Source organism: Silene latifolia, chromosome Y (genome assembly GCF_048544455.1).
Source record: "Silene latifolia isolate original U9 population chromosome Y, ASM4854445v1, whole genome shotgun sequence".
NCBI lineage: Eukaryota > Viridiplantae > Streptophyta > Magnoliopsida > Caryophyllales > Caryophyllaceae > Silene > Silene latifolia.
Window position 1 is genome coordinate 316379105 of NC_133538.1, and position 24894 is coordinate 316403998.

The 24894-nt window shown below is 41.1% G+C and overlaps 1 non-coding gene across 1 annotated transcript; it reads left to right on the forward strand.

Moving 5' to 3' along the window:
* The first annotated feature begins 23431 nt into the window (after positions 1 to 23431).
* On the forward strand, positions 23432 to 23538 carry LOC141635323 (small nucleolar RNA R71). Its single transcript, XR_012540020.1, has one exon. It is a non-coding gene; the product is annotated as a small nucleolar RNA R71 (small nucleolar RNA).
* The last annotated feature ends 1356 nt before the right edge of the window (positions 23539 to 24894 follow it).

The window sequence follows — 24894 nt, forward strand, 5'->3', positions numbered from 1 at the left end:
AAAAACTTGGTGGCGACTCTAATTTGTCTTAATTCGATTCGAAAGAACCTCGAGTCGATTATGCCTAGTGTGGATCTCGCGGACGCAGCTCCCGAGGGCCTTGTCCACGCTTTGGCGACTCACTGGGGAAAAGAGGACTAGTTACACTTTGTTTCTAGGGTCTTTTCCTCCGAGGTGAAACTTGAAAAGAAAGTGTTGGAAAGTAAAACATTACTCATAGTGCTACGATTCATGCATAAACCCTTAAGGACTTGCCCGGCCGTCCCAAATAGTTTCTTCGTGATGCGTGGGGGCGACGTCCCACTATGCTAGGAAGCTGCACATTGCTCGCTTCCACTTCACCTCGCGTGGTTCTTGATGGTGGGGACGATCTTCTAGGTACTCTACCTTAAGACACCTTGCTCTATAAGACCGCAAAAGGATGGAGGGCATAGACCTTCTTGTAGAAGACTTGCCGAGACTTAGAGATGTCTAGGAGCATACATCCTTATAACATGAGAATGACAATGTGCAAGTTGTTTTCCCGAGTCTTTTCGAAATTTTCCATGTCCTTTTCGAAACCGAACTTTTGAACAACTTACTTTCAAAATAGCATGGTTTTAAAAACGCGGAATGCTGCCCAAATAGGACTAGAATTTTCGGCCCAAAATGAGCTTTTATAGCCGGCATGCTGCCCATTTCAAATCTCATTTTCGAATCAATCTTTCGTTTTTCAAAATCAATCCAAAGTGCCTCTCGAACCTCAACCAAGCATGAAATGCGTCGAGTCTTGTCCGGGTCATGGCCGTGGTAGGCCAGGCGTCTTTCGTTCTAAGAGTCTAGAACACGACCCTGTTGGGTCACCCAAGCTCACCTCTTGGGCTTTGAGTCATGTTGGTCGACCATTTGATCTAGGATAGTCCACAGAAACGTCCAAGCTAGGACCTTTAGGACGTTTCACTCGAACCTAAAGACTATGTTAGTCCAATCACGGGTTTAGTCACACCGAGTCCAGTTTAGAATCGAGCTATGACAGCTTGAGTCATGTCGTTTTGTCGAGTCCAAATGAACCAAGGTCTAAATCCAACCGTGAGTCGAACCTTTGGTTAGTCAGTCTCAAGTCGAGTCTTTGTTTGAGTCAAGTTGGGGTCGTGTCTCTATGTGTGCAGGGGCTCTTAGTTTAAATATTGACTCAGTACGGGGTTTTCTTGTAGAAAGGCCGCCAAAAACCCGACGTCAAGCAATGGAAGATGCTGTTAACAAACTCACCGAGGCCGTGAACCTCATGATGACCCGAATGGATGCAATCGAATCTAAGCTGGGTGAAGATTCCCCTCCATTTACCCCACCTCTGACTGATCTGGAGAAACGGTTCAAGTTCATCGAAGACCGTCTGAAACTCTCCCAGGGGAAGAACATCCACTATGAAAATGCTAGGGCCTATGCCCCAGTTCAGGATAAGTTGCCCACGAACATGGTACTCACTGATATCCCAAAGTTTAAGGGCACAGAAGATCCAGTCCACCATGTTAAGGCCTATAAGGGGTACTTAGCATCGAAGGGAGTACCGCCGACATGCTCTCTCCGAAATTTTCGCTCAATCTCTGGATGAACACCCGAAGGCGTGGTTCTACAATCTGGACCTTAAGAACTTCCCTACTTTCGAAGATATCACGGTGGAGTTCTGCAAGCACTATGTTGATAATGTCGAGATTCAAACCAACATAAGAACATTGGAGGTGATGACACAGAAAGACAAAGAAGGTTTTACTAAATTCCTTGCAAGATGGCGCGCTGAAAGCGTGAAATTAGCCAAGAAGCCTGACGAAGTTGAAATGGTAGATAAGTTCGTAAAGAATCTACGACCTATTTACCGCATTGCTCTGAAATACCAGAATTTTGGCTCTTTTAAAGAATTGATAAGAATCGGGATAAAGGTAGAAGATGATGTCACAAGGGCAGAGGCTGAAAAGCCAAAAGGATACCAAGGGGCCTCGTCATCTAAGACAAAAGCCCCAGCAACGACCCATATTGATGAAGCCATCAATCTCTTAGAAGGGCAATCGAAGAAACCGCAGCGCCAAGCTCCGAGGGCATTCACCGATATCGGATGCACTTATACATACGCTCTCCAAAGGCTCATAGCCCAAGGAAAGCTGAAGCCTATTGGTCAAACTCCGGACCCTCCCGCTGATCAACAAGGTAAATGGTATAAACCAAATGCCTACTGTGCCTTTCATCAAGGGAAAGGCCATGATACTGAAAGGTGCTATCGACTGAAGCACGAAATCCAAGACATGATTGAGAGTGGAACGCTCCCGATCCCAACTGTTAAACCCAATAACATCACCAATCCATTTGCCGATCACGCCAACTTTGTTTCTGTCGAAGACAATGTCGATTATTCCCATCTTATCCGCCCATGTCACTTAAAAGAGGTGTTTATCGGGAAGATATTTGTGGATTGCTTTGAATTCTTGCCAAACCCGAAGAATGAAATTCAAGTCGGGAGTCTTGCGCTAGAATGTACTCCTCTCATTAACGAAGTTAATAAAAGACAATTCGATTCACCAACCTCCATCACTAGCGTAGATCCTCAGAGGACTACCTCGGGATGGAGGCAAACCATCACAGGGATCAAGGACAAGAGCCGAGCATCTAAGCTGACAGCTGAACAAGAGAAAGCCCAGGACCAGATTTGAAAATTATGAGTCGGGATCTGTTTTCTTATCTTAGTCGAGTCGAGTCTAGGACTTTCTTTTCCTGAAGTTGAGTCGTTTGTTCCGCGATGACCTAGGGTGTGTCCTAGGAATCGTTCCTGCGAGTCTGTTAAGCATTTGTCATTCCAATAAAAGTTGCAGTTTCGTTTCCAAATATATCTTGTTTCCAATCCTCAATCATTCTGAAACATGATAAAATGCACAACACACTCAAAGGCATCCCTGGGGTAGAAATATGTCCCGTTTCAAAATGTAAGGTACACTAGGATCCTGTGTTTGATTCCTTTACCTATTCCATGTCTGGCGATAGAAAACCTCCATCAGAACCAGTGCTTATGACAAGCTTTTAGATGAATCTATGACGAACCCTAACTAGCTCCTTATTTCTCCTATCGATGACGGAAGGCAAGCCTTTTCCAACAAAATCATCCCATCTCGAAGAGAGAAGATATCAACCCGTTCTAACAAGGAATTGTTAGTTCTTACCCAAATTAGTTGGCGAAGCCCAGTTTTCAAGGTGTATGCATTTATTACTAAGAGAATGAATAGAAGATCATTTTCAAAGAGAGAAAAAGGATGAAAAAGAATGAAAAAATGAGAAAAAGAGAAATTGGAAAAATGAAAAAAAATGAAAAAATGAAAAATGAAAAGTGATGAAAGAAAAAGGAAAAAAGAAAAAAAAGATGTTGAAGTCATTGCAGAACGCTTTTGGTTGAATGTCGAAGTTATGGAAGCCAGAAGTCAAGTCAAGTACCCATAGTTGAAGTTCAATGGGCGAAGCCCAAAAGCTTAAGTAGTAACCTCTTTACCCTCTAAGTCCTTTCTGAGACAGTTACAAAGGGATAGTCGGGAATTTTGAGAATCATTCCGCTTGTGTTGTTACACCCAGCTTTTAGGGTCAAGACATGGAAATTTGAACCCACATCGATTCCCAACCCATTTGTACTCGTGGTTCATCAAACCCGAGACACCTTTTCCAACCACGATGTAAGCCATAACCCGTTAGCCTTAGCACCACAAAACGAACCTTCAGAATGATGGTTTACCTTATGAACCTATTTTTACCAAGCTCCACATCCCAAAGAATCAAAACCTTTTGTACCAACCCTAGACACAGGATACAACGGTACCTTAGAGGCTAGAATGGGATACGAAATGATACCTTAGGTGAAACCTTTGAGTGTGTACACACAATCAAAATGCCATATTTATGCACCATGATCGAACTACGTCGGATTTGATTTCGCTCCACGCGAATACGTAGGCAGTCCTTCAGAATAAGGGATTCAATCCACTCATCAACCAAGTTGTCATCTTGTCAGTTTCTTACAGGTCTTAACCAAGTCCAAATAAAGCCACCTTTGTTTGAGTCGGTCTTAGCACTCGATGTAGGCTAGGATAAGGATATAGATTCAGATGAGTAGTGTCAAGTCTCGGAATGAGCTTTATCTAACGGTGTAGGCAAAGATGCTGAGTCACATAGATGTGGGTTTGTGTTGGGAACAGAAAATATGAAAAATCCGCTGAAAAGAAAGAAGACGTGGAAGAAAAATAGTAAAAGCCCGCTGAAAAGAAAGAAGGCGGTGGCAAGAAATGATGAAACTCGCTGAAAAGAAAGGAGGCGAGGAGAAGAGTGGCAGAATGTTCCCAACAAGAGTGATGCGTGATGTCCAACTGTTCTCATAAAATCAGTCTGTGTTTAGTGTTTGGGCGAAGCCAACGTTGTTGCTCCGTGAGTTTAATCCACCTTGTCAATGCCAAGTGATCTTGATTCCCATGTGCCCTTGGGAGCACGCCCATGCCATACGATATCTCTGTCTCAAGTCCGATGGCCTTGTGATTCCCATTTGCCATCTTTTGGCGCCAGAATGGCCAATTTACATTTCTACCCCCAACAAGTCAATAATCGAATTAAAACCCGTGCACACTTACGGTTTTATTTTCCTTTTTTGTTTTACGGTAGTGGGCTACGCCCACGTGGTTTACGAGTCATACAGAGTGTCTGAGTCGTATTTCATGCTCACCCATCACGGTTCGATTTCAAAATGCCAAATATTTCAGAATTTTAAAATTTCAAAAACTTTTTGCGCATTATGGATAGATGATCCAAGTCAAGGTTCAAACCTCAGAGTTCAAAATCAAATTTTGGGTCGACGACCCAACACCCAAATGATTCGTTTCAAATTCAAATTTCGGGTCGATGGCCCAACATACCAAGTGATGTCAAATTTAAACTTCGGGTCGATGGCCCAATTATTCAAGATTTTCAACGTGTTCAATTTTCGGGTCGATGACCCAATCTTTCAAATAATCCAATTTTAAGATCGATGATCCAAATGTGCTTATGTGATGATTATTGCTAGTACGTTTTTGTGTTTCAAATGTAGCAGATATGCTTCAATCAGGGCTCTAAAGTCTTCGACTTTAGAGCCATTGCAAATCGGGGCTCAAGCCGTTGACTTCGAGACCATTATCAAGATGAAAGGGATGACATCCACCCAGAATTCAATTCAATACAAGAGTATGAAATGGAAGAATTCCGTAGCTGAAAGCAAATGATGAAAGTGGCGGCAACCTCCTCGGAAAGTCCCGTCCCATTTTGGCACCTGCCAGCATATGATAAATTTTGGGCAAGTGTCAGCAGATGATGAATTTTGGACAAATGCCAGCAGATGATAAACTTTGGGCATGTGTCGGCGATTCTTAACTACGACGCGGGTTTGATTCCGTCAGAAACGGATACGTAGGCCCCCGAGGATAAGGCTCAACCCACCATTTATGCAATTTAGGGGTCGATGACCAACGATGATAATTCGGCGCAACGGAAGCAGGAGTCAGTCCCCAGCGAAGTTTCAGGTATGATCTCTTCTTATGGTCAAGCGAGCTTATATACGCAAGTCTAATGGACTATAAACGACCAAGAATCCTCGGTCGAGAGGGACTTGGGGTATACTTTGACTTTCGCCTTGTCCAAGCCTCGGTCAAAGTGGGGGCTCAGAGATACCCGTATCCGTCGATATTGGAATTTATAGAGAACCCGACAAACACCCGATGATGATAGGACACATGTATTCTTTAGTTGTCATTGTCATTATTTGGAGCTCGTTTTACGATGTAGAATGGGCGTCGTCGATGAAGTATTTTATTAATTTAAATGATATTTAAATTAATGTTTTTTTAAGTGAGTTCATTTTATTAATTTAAATGATATTTAAATTAAAGTCTTTTTTAAGGTGATTTCAATTTAATTTATTTTATTTTGAATTTATTTTCCCAAGTTTATTTTATTGAAAATAAAATAAATATTTGATTTGAAAAATCATTTTTATAAGTATATTTGGTTTGAAAAATCATTTATTTTAATGTGTTAATTGATTTGAAAAATCGATTTGAAAATCGAAAAGAACTCGTTTTGAACATGTGTTTTTGAGCTCGATTTTAGCTCGGTTTTTGAGCCCGTTTTCTTTACGAATTGGCACGAATCTCGAGTACACTAACCAACCTAGACCACTACCCATCCAACCCCAGTTCGAACCCCATAACCACGGCCCAAATCATGCCCCAAATCACCCCCAACCAGCCCGCAAAACACGAAACAGCCCCCCTGCTTTGCAGCTCAATCCCGAGTCCAAAACCCGCTCCAAATACCACCAAAACCCGTGCCCATTAACCCTAACCCATACCCTAATATCCTACCCATATTACCTTACCTTAATCACCAAGAAAACCCTCCAAACGAACCCTAGAAAACCCCCCAAAAGCTGCTGGACAGCAGCTATGCTCAGCCGAGCCCGTCTGCCTCTCCTCCCTTTTACCCTACTTTAACTCCCTATAAATACCCACCCTTCACCATAAATTCATTCCTCTAAGTTCTCCATACATCCTACCTTCACTAACAAGCTTTAAACCTCAGAAAAAAACCCTAATTGCCTCTCAAAAACCCTCCACAAAACCGACATCCAAACTGAAACAGTTTGTGTGTCCTCTTCGAAAAACAATTCGTTCCTCCTTCAAACCTCCATCAAAATTCGAGTTTCTTGTTCCAAATTAACCATATAACATCCATCTACACATTAGACAAAGATTTACGAGCCAAATTGCCTTTGAGAGTACACGAATTCCCTCGAAAAACAGAGTGTTATACACTCTGTTTTCGCGGCTTTTTCCTGTCTGTCCAGTTCTGTTTGTGCTCGTTTTTCGTGCCCAATAACTCAAAACGAGCAGGGGTTGTTTTAAGATCTCTGTTCTTCTCTCTTTCTAGTTTTCAAAACATCTTTTAAATCGAATTTTCACCGTGAAACGAGAGAGAAATCGCTGTTTGAAAGTTGCTGTCCAGATTCGATAAAAACGTGTTGTTTGCTTTGTTTCTTCGTCGACGACGGCCTCTCGAGATAAAATCTACCATCGATTACGACCCAAGACGGTGTCAACGATACATTTAGGTTGAGGGTGCATCAAATCCTCCTCTTTCTCCCTTTTATTTCGTTTTTTTATGTTTGTTTTTTTATAGTTTGTTTTTATTCGTTTATCGTTTTTGTTTATCGATTGTTTAATTAACTACGAAACTAGTTTAGTCCGAGTATGAGTTAAAGTACCACCATGAACACCCGCGTTGACTTGAGATGGGAAAGAAACCGCTACATCAGTCGGTCGTACACCCCCGTCTCATTTACATATCCTCGTGTTCAAGGTAGGGCATTAATAAAACAATTTCTAACTTCGCTCCTCGTTTTTGACCCTTTGTTTGTTTCGGCCAATTCGACACACCCTAGGACCATTTGCATGTTAGTATGACCTCTGATTGTTAACATACGACTTATTTAGACGACATTCGATCATTTAAATAACCTAATTAGACATGTTAGGGTGCTTCGACATAGCTTCTAAAATCAATCGACAATTTCAGAATTTAATGAACGCATCTCTCTCTTTCACCTAATTTCTCGCTAGTATAAGAGTGCGTGACTAGCACCTTCTTATTAACACTCGACGAGTTAATCTAATTAGCGAACTTGACCTAATTTGACCCCTTAGGCCGTGTAGAACACCCGGTTTTAGGCGAAGCCTTCTGACCTCCTTTTGTCATCGTTTTCTAATGCGTTTTCCGCATCGCTTTGCGAATTGATCTAACTAATGAACCTGACCTAGGACCTAGAGTAGCCGTGTTTGGTTTGGCCGTGATTTGGCCGTGTCTTTTGGTCCTTCTGGTTTCGTCCGTTTTATGAATCGCTTGTTCTTTATTGCTTTATAACTTGTAATTTATCGTTTGTTCATCGAGTTGTAATTTTCAAGTTAGTTTCCTTTTATCGAGTCAAAACCTCTTTCAAAAACCTTAGTTTTGTTTGGTTAGATGGTTGTGTCCCAATGCATGTAAGAGCGTAGTAAATCGCATGTTGTTTAAAGCAACATGGCCCGATTTATGCTAATGCATGCTTTGGTGCGTAGCCCTATGTCTAATTCGATGAGATTAAGTGAAAGCACACATCACGAGGAGTGACCCAAGGCCGTGAGTCATGTAAGCCGTGGACCACCCCTCTTGTACACGGTTTCCTAGGCCGAATGGCCGTGTAATGTATCGTGTACGGTTTTGTATGTAGCAATTGTATTTAGATCGAGTTGTATCTTTAATTTATTGTTGTGTCGGCATGAAATGCCTGGTTTGTAATAGGTAGATCCCAACGGCTCCCCCATTCCCCCTAAGCCTTGTTTTCTTTCGTTTATATGTTGCTTAGATCAATCAACCCACATGCTAAATTACAAGTTTGACAAAGTTAGTTTAGTTGCATCTAAATCGACATAGAAACTTCACATGTTAGGGTTTTGAAAACAATGTTTGCATTTCATATATCGTAGTAGCTATGACCTTGTTTGAACTCCGACACTTGACTTAGTAGAGGCCGTTATCGACGGGCGGGGTTAGGTGTCCTTATGGGCGTCCTAACACGTACCCTCACCCCTTACTCAAGATCTATGGTTTGTGGATCCGTCTAAATACCATTGGATTACGAGAGTCATTCAAATCGAGTGATATAGGGTACAAGTCTTTATCTTTAATCACTCGTAGTCGATTGGCTTTATGCTTTTCGATGAAAGGTGTAAAGTTGACTTGAACGGTTCCAAGTTCCCAAAAAACTTGGTGGCGACTCTAATTTGTCTTAATTCGATTCGAAAGAACCTCGAGTCGATTATGCCTAGTGTGGATCCCGCGGACGCAGTTCCCGAGGGCCTTGTCCACAACCACAAACAATCTTCTCGAGAGCCGACTTATCTGACCAAAGCTAACATTCCATAAGGTAGAGATGAAGGTGTCCATGAGGGGTCTTATAAGAGTAAAAGGCACAAAGGCAACTTCCAAGATTTGAGAGAGAAGAGTTGCGAAAGGTATATAAGCACAAGATAAAGGGGTAAGACAAGGTACTCTAAGAGAGGAGGGAATCTTCGGGACTGTAAAGACATCCTTCAAGAGAGAGAGAGCCATATACAAGATGTTATAAAAGGAGAAACAGAAATAAAGGATAGGTCGGGTGGGTACCAAACTAGTTCCCAAGGTAAAGCAAAAGACAGTTTAGAGAGGAAGGATAAGCATCATGGGATAAAAGTAAGGTAAGGTTGATCAAGGATAGGAAACACACCCGTAGTGGTGTCGGGAGGAACGACGGCTCCGACTTAATTCTTGACATGAATGACTCTTCTTGGCTTGGCTTCCGGAGAATGAGGAGGAGGAGTAATATTCTTCTCGGGGCAATCCTTGATAAAATGTTCGGGCTTCTTGCAATGGTAACACTTCAAGGGCATATCATAGCATCCAATCCCGGGGTGATAAGCTTGCCTACACTTGAAGCACTTGCGAGATTCCTCAAGGTTGTCGTCCGATGGGGGAGCTTGTCCACCTTGCACTTGTCCACTTGGTCCTTGTCCTCTGGGTATGGGCTTCTTCTTCTTGTTATCAGATGACGAAGATGAGGGCACAAAGGGTCCCTTGCCACGGCAGTTCGGGCGATGATTGACTTGAGCATTGGTATTCCGTTGATTCTGAAGAATTCGAGTAAGGGCTTCCATGATAGTATTCTCCACCTTGGTTGGTCGCACCATCTTCTCAAGACACCAAATAAATCAATCATGTTAGCACCTAACAAATAGCATACACAAAGAGACTACCAACTTAAATCCTAAGTTCTACCCATCTCTCGTTTATTATTTGAGTTCAAGTTCAAAATTAAATTTGGGGTACACGTGTGTGCGTCGGGAGCAACGAAGGCTCTGATACCAACTGTGACACTCCTCAATAAGGCATCAAAAAAGAACTAATAAATCTAAGCAGAAAATACGGGATTTTTAAAACTTATTAAAGTTTAGAGTGCGAAATCCACCATTCGTGATCAAACGGAAATGAAAAGTAGGATAGTTAAGTTTTACAATTAAAAACAAAGTGCGTTGGGGTCCCACGAATAAGCAAGGGTCTAAAATAGGTGAGTCTATGAAAACAAAAATTAAAGTCCAAGGGCCAACGTTCTCGCTAGCTCACACGCCTTCCCCATATAATCTGCATCACGAACCTGTCATTCATGTAAACATGAACGCCACAGTCAGTGGGGAGTAACTGAGGGTTTTCCTAGCCACAATATGCCAAAATGCAAGTAATTAAGAACTCAATTAATTAACCAATATAAATAAACAATCGCATGAGGTGACAAGGGATTACAATTGATAGGCATAGTAAGATAGGCATAGTGAAATAAGAATGATTATGTACACATGAGAGAAGAATAATTAGGTCATCCGTTTATATATTGACTCGATGAATAATAATGAACAAGGGAATGTAATTGATAATCATAAGGATAGACACAATATGTTCATAATGAAGTAGGCATGATACATTAAGAATAGATATGCATCCAAGAAAGTAGAATAACTAAGTTAACCAATTTCATATTAACTCGACTCAACAAGTGTAAGACATATACAAAGTATAGATGGACAAGACAAAAAACCTAGACTCCAACCTCTTGGTAGGACGACGATAATAATACGGTCCTAGTCTAAACCTGGATCCAGACTCTCGGGATGGGCGTCACCCGATTCGACAAACGATACACAAATCGCATCCAAGACTCGAAACATGGCACATATAGCCGTAACCAAAGGTCGAGTAACCTTAAATCGGAAACATGGCACACATAGCCATAACCAAAGGTCCGAAGAAAGGAGGAAGGATAACACAATCCGGAAACATGGCACATATACCGTAACCAAAGGTCCGAAAGGGGTAAATAAAGAATGTCAAGTCGTCACACTATGTAAAACGTCACACACGAGTCACAAATAAGTGCAACAATAATTTGCATGATCATAATTTAAACAAGTCCTAAATTGACCAATTACCAATCATGATAAAGATGCATAACCAAATAACTGATTAATTGAAGTTACAAGTAAAGAAAAACCTTCAGTGAACTCCTAGCCTGTAGGGATACCGGTCGCCGGCCCACCGGCTGGGAGTACCTCAACACTAAGAAAGATCTCAAAAACTTGCAGTGTACTCCCAGCCTGTAGGGGTACCGGCTGCCTACCCACCGGCTGGGAGTAACGCCATACTTAAAAATCTCAAAAACTTACAGTGTACTCGCAGCCGTAGGGGTACTGGCTGCCTGCCCACCGGCTGGGAGTAACGCCATACTTAAAAATCTCAAAAAATTACAGTGTACTCCCAGCCTGTAGGGGTACCGGCTGCCTGCCCACCATCTGGGAGTAATGCCATACTTCAAAATCTCAAAAACTTACAGTGTAATCCCAGCCTGCAGGTGTACCGTCTGCCGGCCAACCGGCTGGGAGTACAAACTCTTAAATTCTTCAAAAACATATAGTGAACTCCCAGGCTGTTGGGGTACCGGCTGTCGGCCCCCAGGCTGGGAGTACACAGTACGCGCAACAGTCTAAAATCGACTACCAAACACTTTGAAACCAACAAAAATCGTTCCACAACAATTGTTTACATGTCCTAGCATGATTCTAACTCGGAAAAACTTCGTATTTGAAACCTAAATTCAACAAATTACGGATTTGAGGCAATAAAGCATGGAAATTTCATCCAAACATGTGAGAAAACTCATGTAAGACACATCCAACCAAAATTCAAGCAAAACACAACCAAAATTCAGATTTTATCATTTGGAAGACTAAATTAACAACCAAAGCATGCAAATTTGACACTTTGTCGAGTAACCTATCACCGTTACCTTATATGCACTTCAATCTTCTAATGAGTCGTCAACAACGCAATGCTTATATAAATAAATGCATTTCATGTGAAACATTCCTCTACTTGTATCACATATATCTCACTCAAGTAAACATTTCAATTCCATTATTTCAACTATAATATGTTATCATTACCACACAACTTCTATATCATACCAGATGCTTAACAAAACTATAATACAAGTATAATTCATGCAACATTTCAATTTACGTTTCCCGACTCGTAACCACCCACGTAGTGACCAACCGAAACAATAGGATCTAGTTTTGAAATTAAGGATCCTTCTCACCCAAAACCGACCTCCTATTATACTCATGTCGGGTTCATTTTATTAGACACACCTAAATTCATTTTAGTTCATTGGTTTAGGTTCCAAAATCGTCGCTCGGATACCACTTTGTAACACCCACTTCTTACTCGGCCAAGGTTATTAGGAGATGTTACCATCTCGGTTTTCCGAGGTAGTGAAATCGGAATTACAACTAAGAAAATTTATTAAACAAATAACAAGTTTAGTTATTACAATCATAAACTGACGAATAAATGAAATACAACTCGTCTATGACTATGTCATCTACCTAGTGACTATGTACTCGACTCCAAGTCCGTAACGCGGCCCCGAATCCCAATCACGTCAATCAAGCAAACCTGTACTTAACCTGCTCCCCATATGATCGGAAATATCATATGGATCGACACAGGTGATACCGTCGTTTTGTATCAAAATTAAATTTATAATTCCAAACTAAAACTATAGCTAGTGATAGTAAGGGTCGAACCACAGAGAGACAAGGTTGATTTTGTTTGCTATTTTTCAGTCTATAAAAGTAACAATTAATTGGGGGGTTTTGAGATTGGTTGACTAAATTGACTAAATGCTAAAATGAAATTTCTCAACAAGATAAAAAGGATCGAAATTCGGTTCACCATGGCAATGGTCAGGACAATAAGGTAACAGAAATCCTATAATACGGTCTCAGGGGTATAAGCAAGCCTTTCGATCTATGCTCAAATTAACCTTGTGGTCTTCTAATTCCCCGAAATTTCTCAAAGCTTTCACTCAAGAGAAATTCCAATCTAATGATAGTTCTAATTACTAATCTTTCAATCTAGCAAAAAGTCATATCAACAGACGACAAAATCTAAATAGTAGAATTCATGCTAACAAACAATCCTAATTTATGCCATGGTTCACCTCATTCCCAATCAAAACAATTAGCTACGCATGACTAAAACTACAACAATTTCTAAATTGATAACAAAGAACAAGATTGACATGATTGAATTTAAATAAAAGACAAAGGACAAGAGATGAATTTCTGGAATTAAATTGATAAAACAAGAATTGAAATAATAAGAATTAAAAGAAGAGAGGAATTGCATAAAAACTTACTAATTGAATTCAAGAACAAAGTATCGAAATCGAGGGTTTCCGTCTGCAAAGCTAGATCTAAAAACTGAGTTCTTCAATAATGAAAAGCATAACCTAAAAGTTGATGCGTTCTACTGATTAAAAGATGCCAAAAATTAATTACAAGTTGGGCTTTTAAAAGTCTAACACGAAGAAAATAATTCTCACTGAAGATCGGTCGATCGACCACAAGCATGGTCGATCGATCGGTAAATGCGAAAAAGGCGTGTTGAGCTTCAGTGGTCGATCGACTTTACAGCATAGTCGATCGACTGATGGTGCTGTGCAGAAACACTTCTTTTCTTCAAAAATAGCTCCTCACTCCAATGCACGCATCCCGAGGTGAGTGAGTAAGAAACTCCTTCTTCTGGGCTTCCTTGAAGTTGCCTCCGGAGGACGAATTAGGCTTGATTTAGCTTACTTCCGTTCATTCCTACAATATATCATAGAAATTGCAAAGTAAACCGTTTCGGGAGAAATAGTAGCCTTAAGCTAACAATTATGCATGGAAATACGTGCCAAAACCACAGATAAAGTGTATAGAATATGCACGTATCAAATCTCCCCAAACCAAACCTTGCTTGTCCCCAAGCAAGCACTATGACCCGTATAAAAACTAAATGGAGAGGAGTATATCTCAGAGCTAACTACAAGTCAATATCAAACCGTTTAATGCACATTATCAACTACTGCAAAGCTCAAATCAGGTGAACAAACTTATGCATATCATGGAATCAAATCGGGCGTTCGACCTTGCAAGACTTATACGTTCGGACTCTCCCGGGTCACTCTTCTCTCAGCAATGCAAATGGTAAGAGTATATGTAAAATAGAGGAAAGAAAAATACAGTCTCTCACCTAGACTGCGACCGATAAAACATGTATGCCTGACTAGCATGAATAATGATTCTAGCTACCGTACATACGCATAACCACCAACAAAGACTATTACATGCTGAACTATTGCAAGATTTGGATATGTGAGGTTAATTGGGGAAAATGAAGGGCAAAACAATTATGGAAAAAGTGAAGGTAAGAGCCAAGCTAGTACCTATACAACCATCAGAAACCGTATCCCTTCCTCCAACTCAACATATAAACCATGCCTTTAAGAGACTAGGCATCATAAAATCCCAAGACAAACGCCTCCAATTCATGAAATAAGCATATAAGGCGCGTTCTTATTCAACCAAAACCTTATTATTTTCAAAACTCCTCTTTTTTTTTCTTTCTGTCTGTTTCTTTTTCTTTTCTTTCATTTTCATTTTTTTTTTCATCTTCTGAACTGGTGGTCGATCGACCAGTGATGGCAGTCGATCGACCACCCTATCACAACCAGAGCTCTCTGCCCAGGTAAGTCCTTTTTTTTTCTTTTTTTTTCTGAATTTTTTTTCTTTCTTTCCAGCTGAAACATTAACATCCCCTTCACTTCTCATAAATACTCACTCCATCAGTACAAAACGAACCAAAACCGCTTTTAATCCGACAAAAATTCCTCTACTACTTCCTAGCTTGGCACAATGGTAGGCTAAGTATGGGATGTAGTTGAGGGCAACTGGCAGTTATAGCTTATAGTGGAGTTAATGGGGTAAAATGAGAAAGGGGAGGATGCAAAAGTTCTCAAAACATGCAATACCGACCACAAACCAATGCGTATAGGCAATAAGCAATCAAAACTCATACACGTGCAAAACATGAAATGAAGGGAGTACTACTCTCAATCCTAAATTAACCGGTCATGAATGTCACCAGTTATAGGCTCTATATCTCAGAAAGTATAAGTAGTTTGCCAAAAGTAATGAGTCAAGTCTAATTACCCGAAATGAATTCCATAACAAAATTTGAGAAATCACTTATAATTCTCGCTAAACAGCTGTGAAAAGGGCATGGAATGGCATATTTGACTAATAGTGCAAAATCATCATTAATAACTCCAATCCGACTCAACTATATGCAAAAGTAAACGTGATATTTTTTGATTTTTTTGAATTTTCAAATTTTTCTTTGTTTATTATCTTTTTTTTTTTTGAATGAATGAAAAAAAAAAAACAAATGCAAACAGAAATGCACTAAACATGTGACTGAAATGCAATAAAAACAAATGCAGATGCAAAACAAAAGGCATATGCAAATACCCTCCCAAACCAAAACGCACAATGCCCTCATTGTGCTCGTGAAAAAATCACCAAAAAAAATGGGAGAATAAAAGCATAATAAAATAAAAGGAAGCTAATAAAGAAAGGAAAGAACTCACAAAATACGACCTCCCCAAACCAAAGAAAAACGGGAGGTCACCAAAGATCTAATCTCCACCATCGTAATCGAATCTCTCACCCTCGTCGGACCCCGAGTCGCTCTCCTCCTCCTCCGCCTCAGCAGCAGCGGCAGTGGCTCTCCTGGAAGTGGAGGCACCAGCAGTAGTAGTGGGAGGGGGTCTCCTGGAAGGCTGAGGGTAGCCGCCCACAGGGGGAACAAAGTAGGAAGGGTGAGTCCAAGCACCCTGTGGGAGCATCCCTGCTCGGGCTAACTCCTTGTAAACTGGGTAGAGCGCTAGAGCCGTGTCTAGCCTGTGCTGGTCAAAGCTCCTACACAAGTCACCCAACACACGTGACATTGCCCTCTGGTCCATGACCGGAGGGACAACCAAAGGAGTAGGAGGTCGAAAAGTGTCCGGGTAGCCAGTGGGAGCAGGAGTGGAGGAAGAGGGTTCATGTGAAGTGGAGGCACGAGCACTCTTCGAAGTGCTAGCAGTAGCAGTGGCCGCCACCAGAGGAAGCCTGTAACTAGGCAAGGGCGGCCGACCTGCCCCCTGAACAGTGGTAAGGGGCAGGACAAGAGGGTAGCCAGTGACAGGGAAGCGGTCACAGATGAAAGAATCTATCTTCCACCGCATCTGTCTATCAACCCAATAAACAGCCCTCGCGTAAGGAAGGTCCATGAAACGTAGGTCAGGGTCGATGGGGTCCTCCTGTTGAGGGAAAAGTAAAACAAGACGGTTGGCGAGACGCGTCACCAACCCACCACAAGCAATAGTGGTCAAAGTGCCCTCACTTACAGTCTGAAAGTGAGCGGCGGTCAAGTAGGCAATGTTATAAATACGGGCTATCCGACTTTCAACGTTCAGATAGCCCGCCAAGATAGAAAGCTCAATATTATTCACATTATTAGAATCTTTACGGCCAAAAATGGTATTACCCATTAGCCGTAGAAAATAACGAAGAGGGGGCAAATGGACGGAAGTGCCCGTCCTTTTAGGCCCGTGAAAGTCACTGATGCAAAACCACATGACTCGATGAACATCAGAGGTATCCGAGGTTCTTCCCTCGAAATAAAGACCCAGAAAACCGGCAAAATCATCTAATGTCAGAGAGTAGTTGACATTGAAAAGCCGAAAGGAAATGCAAGGGTTAGTCTTATTTTCCTTAAAAGCAGCGGAATTAAAAGCATAAGACGAAAAGAATTCAAGGGTCAGAATGTAGTATGTGAACTCAGCCATGTCCACAAGACCCATCATACCTGTCCCATTTAGCAGGGAGACAACCGACTCATAACAGCCTAATTTCTCCAAAGTATCTTTATGGAGAAACCGGGTAGCTGTGACTTTCATTCTCGAAACAAAAAGAGAAAATTTAGCGCGCTAAGTAGAATTAGCAAAGATAACCTGCGGATAGTCAGGTAGACTATCCGTGGTAGCCTCTATCATCAGTGGCGGTCCTCGTGGCCGCTTGGGAGCTCCTTGGCTCAATTGTCCCTCGTACATGTGCTCCTTTCCTTCCGTCATCTTTGTTACCTGCAAACAACTCATTAGCAACGAGAATCCCCTAACAAAGTCAATTTACGGAAACCCGAACAAAATCAGAATTTAAAAATCGATTTAGGGTTTCGAAATTTGGGGAAAGACGGCATTATCACCTCCTAGGTGCTAGATCATCTCGAAAATCAAGGGGGAAAGGGTAATACAAGCAATTAAAGCGTAAAAACAACAATAAATCAACCCCTAAATCAATCATCCCAAATCGATTTTTCCGTCTCAAGGGGACAATGCTCGAAAATTGGGCAAGATACTTCAGTAGAAGTCGAAAATAGAGGATGGAAATGAGATTAGAGCATACCTTTTGACGAGAAATTGCAGGATTAAGCAAGAGAAATCAAGATTGAGAGGGGATTGCAGATGAAATCGCGGAAAAGGGGAAAGGCTAGGGTTTGCTTAGGATTTTTGATGTTATGAATATGAAAGAATGAATGAGAAAAGAAAGAAAACTCCCTTATTAAAATGCAATCTGGACTCATGGCCGTGGTCGATCGACCACCTGACCCGGTCGATCGACCAGTCTTTACTTGCAGCAACTTCTGGACTTTTCTCATCAGTCGATCGACTATGTTGCCCAGTCGATCGACTAAGCTCCGTATACAGTAGCCTCTGACCTGTTCCTTTTCAGTCGATCGACCATATTGCCCAGTCGATCGACTGAAAAGGCTGGCAATTTAGCTTAAATTCGTCAAAAATTGTTTGCCAACTTAAATCGCCTTTTCCTCTGAGTTTACGCACTTTGCATAAAATATATTCCTGCAAAAATTATCAAAGGCGTACATTTTTTTTTTGTTTTCAACCCAAGAAAGTGCTAAATAAAAAAACGGAAAATTCACGTGGTACCCTCGAACTTTGTCATTTTGCACGTGGTACCCAACTTTTTAAGTTTGTGTATATGATACCCTCCATGTTTGATTGTCATGTACAATATGTTATTTTTGTCGCTATAAAAAAACTCAATTGCGCATAACTCCTAGACCGGAATTCAGAATCGGACATTTGTTTTTCCTAAAATGATTATCTCCTCATATCTACGACTTGAGAAAAAAAAATTGTCGACGGACATTATATAGGGTTTTTTTTAAACGAAAATTTCAAATCAACCATATTTTCGATCTTAAATTTCCGAATGACCATTTTCGTTTTATCAATTTATAGCTCGCGAAGAGATAATCAATTTCAAAAAAAAAATTAGTCAATTCCGATTTCTGGTCTATGATTTATGTTCAATTGAAAATTTTAAAAACGATAAAAAAGGTACGTTGTGCTTCAAAATCAAATCTCAAGGATAACATGTGCACAAAGTTAAATAGTTGGGTACCACGTGCAAAATGGCAAAGTTTGAGGGTACCACGTGAATTTTCCGATAAAAAAATAAATAAATAAAGCTCAAAATGCAAATTAAAAGAAATAACAAAATAAAATTCCTAAATTCCAAATAATTACAACCTGGGTTGCCTCCCAGTTAGCGCTGGTTTAAGAGGTCCCGCACGACCTTTTTACCTCACTCTGCATCATCCGATAACGGGTCGAAGTACAATACCTCGACTTTGCCAACATATGCATCTGATCCATGATAATGCTTCACATATTGGCCATTAACCTTGAACCTTTCTCCAGCAGAAGTCTCCAATTCAACTGATTCGAACTTTGTGACTGCTGTGACCGTGTAAGGGCAAGTCCACCTGGATTTCAGCTTACCAGGAAATAAACGGATACGAGCGTTAAAAAGAAGTACCTTATCGCCAATATGGAACTCGCGCTTGATGATTCTCTTGTCGTGCTAGCGCTTTGTTTTCTCCTTGTAGATCCTTGCATTGTCATAGGCCAGCAGCCTAAATTCCTCTAGCTCATTCAGCTGTGTCATGCGTTTCTCACGAGAGAGGTTAGGATCCAAATTCAAATCACAAATAGCCCACCAAGACTTACGCTCTAACTCAACAGGTAAATGACATGTCTTACCATAAATCAATCGGTATGGTGACATCCCAATTGGCGTCTTAAACGCAGTTCTATAAGCCCACAAGACATCATCTAACTTAAGACTCCAATCTTTCCGTGATTTAGAAACAACTTTAGCTAAGACTTCTTTTAATTCTCTGTTAGAAATCTCAACCTGACCACTAGTTCGGGGATGATACCCCAAACCTCTACGATGTTGACACCGAATTTAGTCAATAAAGCACTAAGTTCTTTCTCTTTAAAATGCATTCCCCCATCACTAATGACAATCCGAGGGACACCAAAACGAGGGAAAATAATCTTTTTAAACAGTTTAATCACGGCCTTTGCATCGCAATGGGGAGTAGCAATAGCTTCCACCCATTTGGATACATAATCTACAGCTACGAGGATATATTTATTACCTTGACTGCTCGGAAAAGGTGCTTGATAATCAATGCCCCAGACATCGAAAATCTCAACCTTAAGAATGCCTACATGTGGCATCTCATGTCTCTTGAAATATTCCCGATCTTTGACAAGCATCGCACTCAAAGAACAAAAAATTGCGACAATCTGCACACAAAGTTGGCCAATAGAAACCAGATTGGAGTACCTTAGCTACAGTCCTGGATGGACCGTGATGACCACCATAAGCAGAAGAGTGGCAAGCCTCTAGGATATCCTTCACCTCCCATTGAGGTACGCATCTCCGGATGAGACCGTCTGCGCATTCCTTGAAAACATAAGGATCATCCCAAAAATATTGTCTAGCATCATAAGCAAACCGTTTCTTCTGCTGCCATGAAAGCTCGAGTGGTATCCTACCTGTCACAGCAAACCACGGAGGTGGATAAGACCCTGAAGTAGTAATAGCTAACAGACTCTCATCAGGAAAAGAATCATTAATAGGTAACGAATCCTCCTTTCTCACACCGGTGCAGACGAGATAGGTGGTCAGCCACCACATTCTCGGCTCCTTTCTTGTCTTTGATCTCCAAATCAAACTCCTGCAAAAGGAGTATCCACCTCAAAAGCCTCGGCCGATCTTTCTTAATAAAGAGAGTCTTCAACGCCGCATGGTCAGTATAAACAATAACCTTAGAACCTAACAAATAAGACCGAAATTTGTCTAAGGCAAAAACTACAGCTAGAAACTCCTTCTCAGTGGTAAAATAATTAATTTGAGTCTCATCCAGAGTTCGGCTCGCATAATATATGGCATTCAGAGCTTTATTCTTCCACTGTCCCAAAACTGCACCGACCGCATAATCGCTGGCATCACACATGATCTCAAATGGGAGGTCCCAATCAGTGCGGCCAATGATTGGCGCAGAAACTAGGGCCTCCTTTAACCTGTTAAAAGCGGTAAGGCACTCATCGAAGAATTCAAAGACAAAGATCCTTAAGGAGCAAATGTGTAAGTGGTTTAGCAATTTTTGAAAAACCCTTAATGAAACGCCGGTAAAAACCAGCGTGACCAAGGAAACTTCTCACTCCTTTAACATTCACGGGAGGGGGTAATTGCTCAATCACCTGCACCTTTGCCTTATCAACATGTATACCTTTATCAGAAATCAAATGCCCTAACACAACTCCCTCATTGACCATAAACTGACACTTTTCCCAGTTTAGAACAAGATTAACATCTATACAACACTGCATGACTTTATCAAGGTTAGCTAAACAACGATCAAAGTCACTACCATAAACTGAGAAATCATCCATAAATACTTCCATAATATTCTCTATATAATCGTAAAAAATCCCCATCATGCACCTCGAAAAGGTAGCAGGGCGTTACACAATCCGAAAGGCATTCTACGATATGCAAAAACACCACCCGTGGACAGTAAAAGTGGTCTTACTCTGATCGTCCGGATGAATAGGGATCTGAAAGAACCCTGAATATCCTTCTAGAAAACAGAAAAATTTGTTAGAAGCAAGTCTTTCAGTCATTTGGTCAACAAAAGGGAGGGGGAAGTGATCTTTCTTGGTGGCGGCATTCAACTGTCTATAATCAATGCACATCCGCCACCCTATCACTACTCGAGTTGGTATTAATTCGTTTTTATCATTTTTAACCACGGTAGTCCCTCCTTTCTTCGGGACTACCTGAACTGGGCTAACCCACTTGGAGTTGCCAACTGTATAAATAATACCCGCATCGAGTAGTTTCATCACCTCGGCCATAACAACTTCCTCGCATCTTCGGGTTCAACTTGCGTTGACCACATGTCGTAAGGCTTGTGGCCTTCCTCCACTCTATCCTGTGCATACAAACATCAGGGCTGATGCCCTTAATGTCATCCAAAGAGTAACCCAAAGCCTTCATGTTTTTCTTAAGCACACACATCAAAGCAGACAGATGGTCATCATTAAGCTTAGAGCTAACAATAGCTGGGTACTGCTCCGTATCATCTAGAAAAACATACTTAAGATTAGGAGGAAGTGGCTTACGCTCCGGCACCTTTACCTCTACAGCATAGACAGAATCAGCTTCAATGGTGTAGCAAGTGTTGACCAAGTTCTCGTTGGCCAAGCTCAAGAGCACCTCATCTTCTTCCTCATTGAGCTCGTAGCTCTCCATTGAGGCTACCAAAGCATCTGGCTCCTCAGCATTCTCCACTGTATTACCTGCACACTCACCTAAACGGGTTAGATCAGCTAAGGGATCCTTGGCTAAGGATTCCCTCCAATTACAAGTAACAGCCCTGTCAACAATATCAATGGAATAACACGTATCCTCATCAGCAGGTTCAGTCGCCTTGTGAGCAAGACTGAACTCAATGGTGTCATCCCCTACCTCTAAGGTGATGGTTCCACGTTTGACATCTATTACACCCAATTGTATGTAAAAACATCTCCTAAAATAATAGGTATCCGATGTCCTCTGCGAATGTCCAAAACAACGAAATCGACAGGAATAAAAAACTTACCCACTCGAACGGGTACATCCTCTAGAACACCTATAGGTCTCTGAGTCGATCTATTTGCCATTTAAACGGTAATATCGGTCACCTTAAGTCTACCAATATTTAACCTTTCGCAAACAGAATAGGGCATGACACTGACACTGGCCCCTAAGTCACAAAGGGCCTTTCCAATTACGTGGTTACCTATAGTGCAAGGAATTGAAAAACTACCCGGGTCCTTTAATTTAGGTGGCACATTAATTTGCGAAAGAGCATTACACTCTTCCACAAAAGCAACATTACCATCATCACGAAAATTTCTCTTACGATTTAAAATATCTTTTATGAATTTAGCGTAATAGGGTACATGGGTAATTAGATCAGTGAAAGGAACCCTTACCTCGAGATTCTGGACCATCTCCAGAAACTTACCAAACTTACGCTCGACAGTAGCCTTCAAACGCTCCGGATCGGGATCGCAACACGGCCGTAAGATCAGTAACCTTCGGCTTAGTAAGTTTAAAACCCCGTCAAATCATCAATGAGTGAAGAATCACGCAAACTAGTTGACGGATTTGCATCCTGCTGCTCGAGTTCGGTCGATCGATCGATATGAGTGGTCGATCGACCAACTTGGTGGCGTGAATGTTCTGTTAAATTGATTTCGTCAGGTGATCGATCGATCGATCCGACAATGTTGGTCGATCGATTGATCTTTGGTGTGAATAGTTTCTGATCAGAAACTATTTTATCTGACGCTTCAGTCGATCGACTAACAATGTTGGTCGATCGACCAGAAGTACTGGCAATTGTGCTCGTTTTTGCACCAGAATTTAAACGAGCTTCTTCATCATTTCCCGAGTCTTCCGTTGGCTTGTCGAGACTTTCATAAGAGAGGCCACTTCTGAGATTAATGGCATTAATGGTTTCAATCGGCCCTTCACATTTGCTTGAAGAATTAGCAACTTGCTTAGCCTCTATATTCTCCAATTGCTTCACAAAATTCCTTGAGGACTCAATCCCGGCTGCTTCCATATTCGCCACTTGAACCAAAAGGAGTTGGACCATTTCTCTCAACTTCTCGGTCTCATCTGAGTTTTGAACAGGTATTTCAACTTTCTCCTTGGAAGCTTCAGAGATCTCGAGCTTCTCGAGACGGGCAGTAATAGAAGTTATAAGTGTCACAACGGCACTCATTTCATCACTTTGCTTTTGTGACTTTCCACGTGAACTTCCAAACTCAGCTCTATGGACTCCCATCTCCTTAATAGTGTTCCAACCTTTACTTTGACCGGTATTGTTTTGGAACCTACCATTAGCAGCTGCATCAAGGATGACCTTGTAATCATCATATAGAGAATTATAAAATAGGTTGCAAAGATACCATTGCTGGAAACCATGGTGAGGGACAGCTCGGACCAAACTTTTGAAACGTCCCCATGCTTCACAAAAACCTTCATCACCTCCTTGCTGGAAACTTGTGATTTTACTTCTCAAGGCGTCAGTCTTTGAAAGTGGGAAGTACTTCTTGTAGAAGGCTAATGCTAGAGATGTCCAGTCCGTGACTCCAGTTGCTACCCTATCAAGGTAGCGGTACCAATCTCGCGCCGAATCCTTCAAGGAGTATAAGAACATCAACCCCTTTACTTCATCCTGAGTCACCCCAGCTGGTATAGGTATGGAACAGCAGTAGTCTGTGAAAATCTCCATATGCTTCAAGGGGTCCTCATCTGGTAGACCAGCAAACTGATTTCGCTCCACTAAATCGATATAAGAGGAACGAAATTCGAAGTTACCCGTAGTAGGGGTAGGTAACTGATGCCCCTTTGGAAGATGGTGTTCCTTTAGCTGTAGATTATCATATATTGTAGCCATAATTGCAAAAATGAGAGTACTCAAGCCTTCCTCTCAAAAACCTGTCTTCTAACTGTGCAAAAGCAAAACTAGAAGCAAAGGTAAGCAACGGTCTCAAGGAACAAAAGTTCCTTGAGACAAGAAAAATAAACTAAAATAAAGCAAACAGAATTACACCGTCTCCCCGGCAACGGCGCCAAAATTTGATACCGTCGTTTTGTATCAAAATTAAATTTATAATTCCAAACTAAAACTATAGCTAGTGATAGTAAGAGTCGAACCACACAGAGACAAGGTTGATTTTGTTTGCTATTTTTCAGTCTATAAAAGTAACAATTAATTGGGGGGTTTTGAGATTGGTTGACTAAATTGACTAAATGCTAAAATGAAATTTCTCAACAAGATAAAAAGGGGATCGGGAAATTCGGTTCACCATGGCAATGGTCAGGACAATAAGGTAACAGAAATCCTATAATACGGTCTCAGGGGTATAAGCAAGCCTTTCGATCTATGCTCAAATTAACCTTGCGGTCTTCTAATTCCCCGAAATTTCTCAAAGCTTTCACTCAAGAGAAATTCCAATCTAATGATAGTTCTAATTACTAATCTTTCGATCTAGCAAAAAGGCATATCAACAGACGACAAAATCTAAATAGTAGAATTCATGCTAACAAACAATCCTAATTTATGCCATGGTTCACCTCATTCCCAATCAAAACAATTAGCTACGCATGACTAAAACTACAACAATTTCTAAATTGATAACAAAGAACAAGATTGACATGATTGAATTTAAATAAAAAACAAAGGACAAGAGATGAATTTCTGGAATTAAATTGATAAAACAAGAATTGAAATAACAAGAATTAAAAGAAGAGAGGAATTGCATAAAAACTTACTAATTGAATTCAAGAACAAAGTATCGAAATCGAGGGTTTCCGTCTGCAAAGCTAGATCTAAAAACTGAGTTCTTCAATAATGAAAAGCATAACCTAAAAGTTG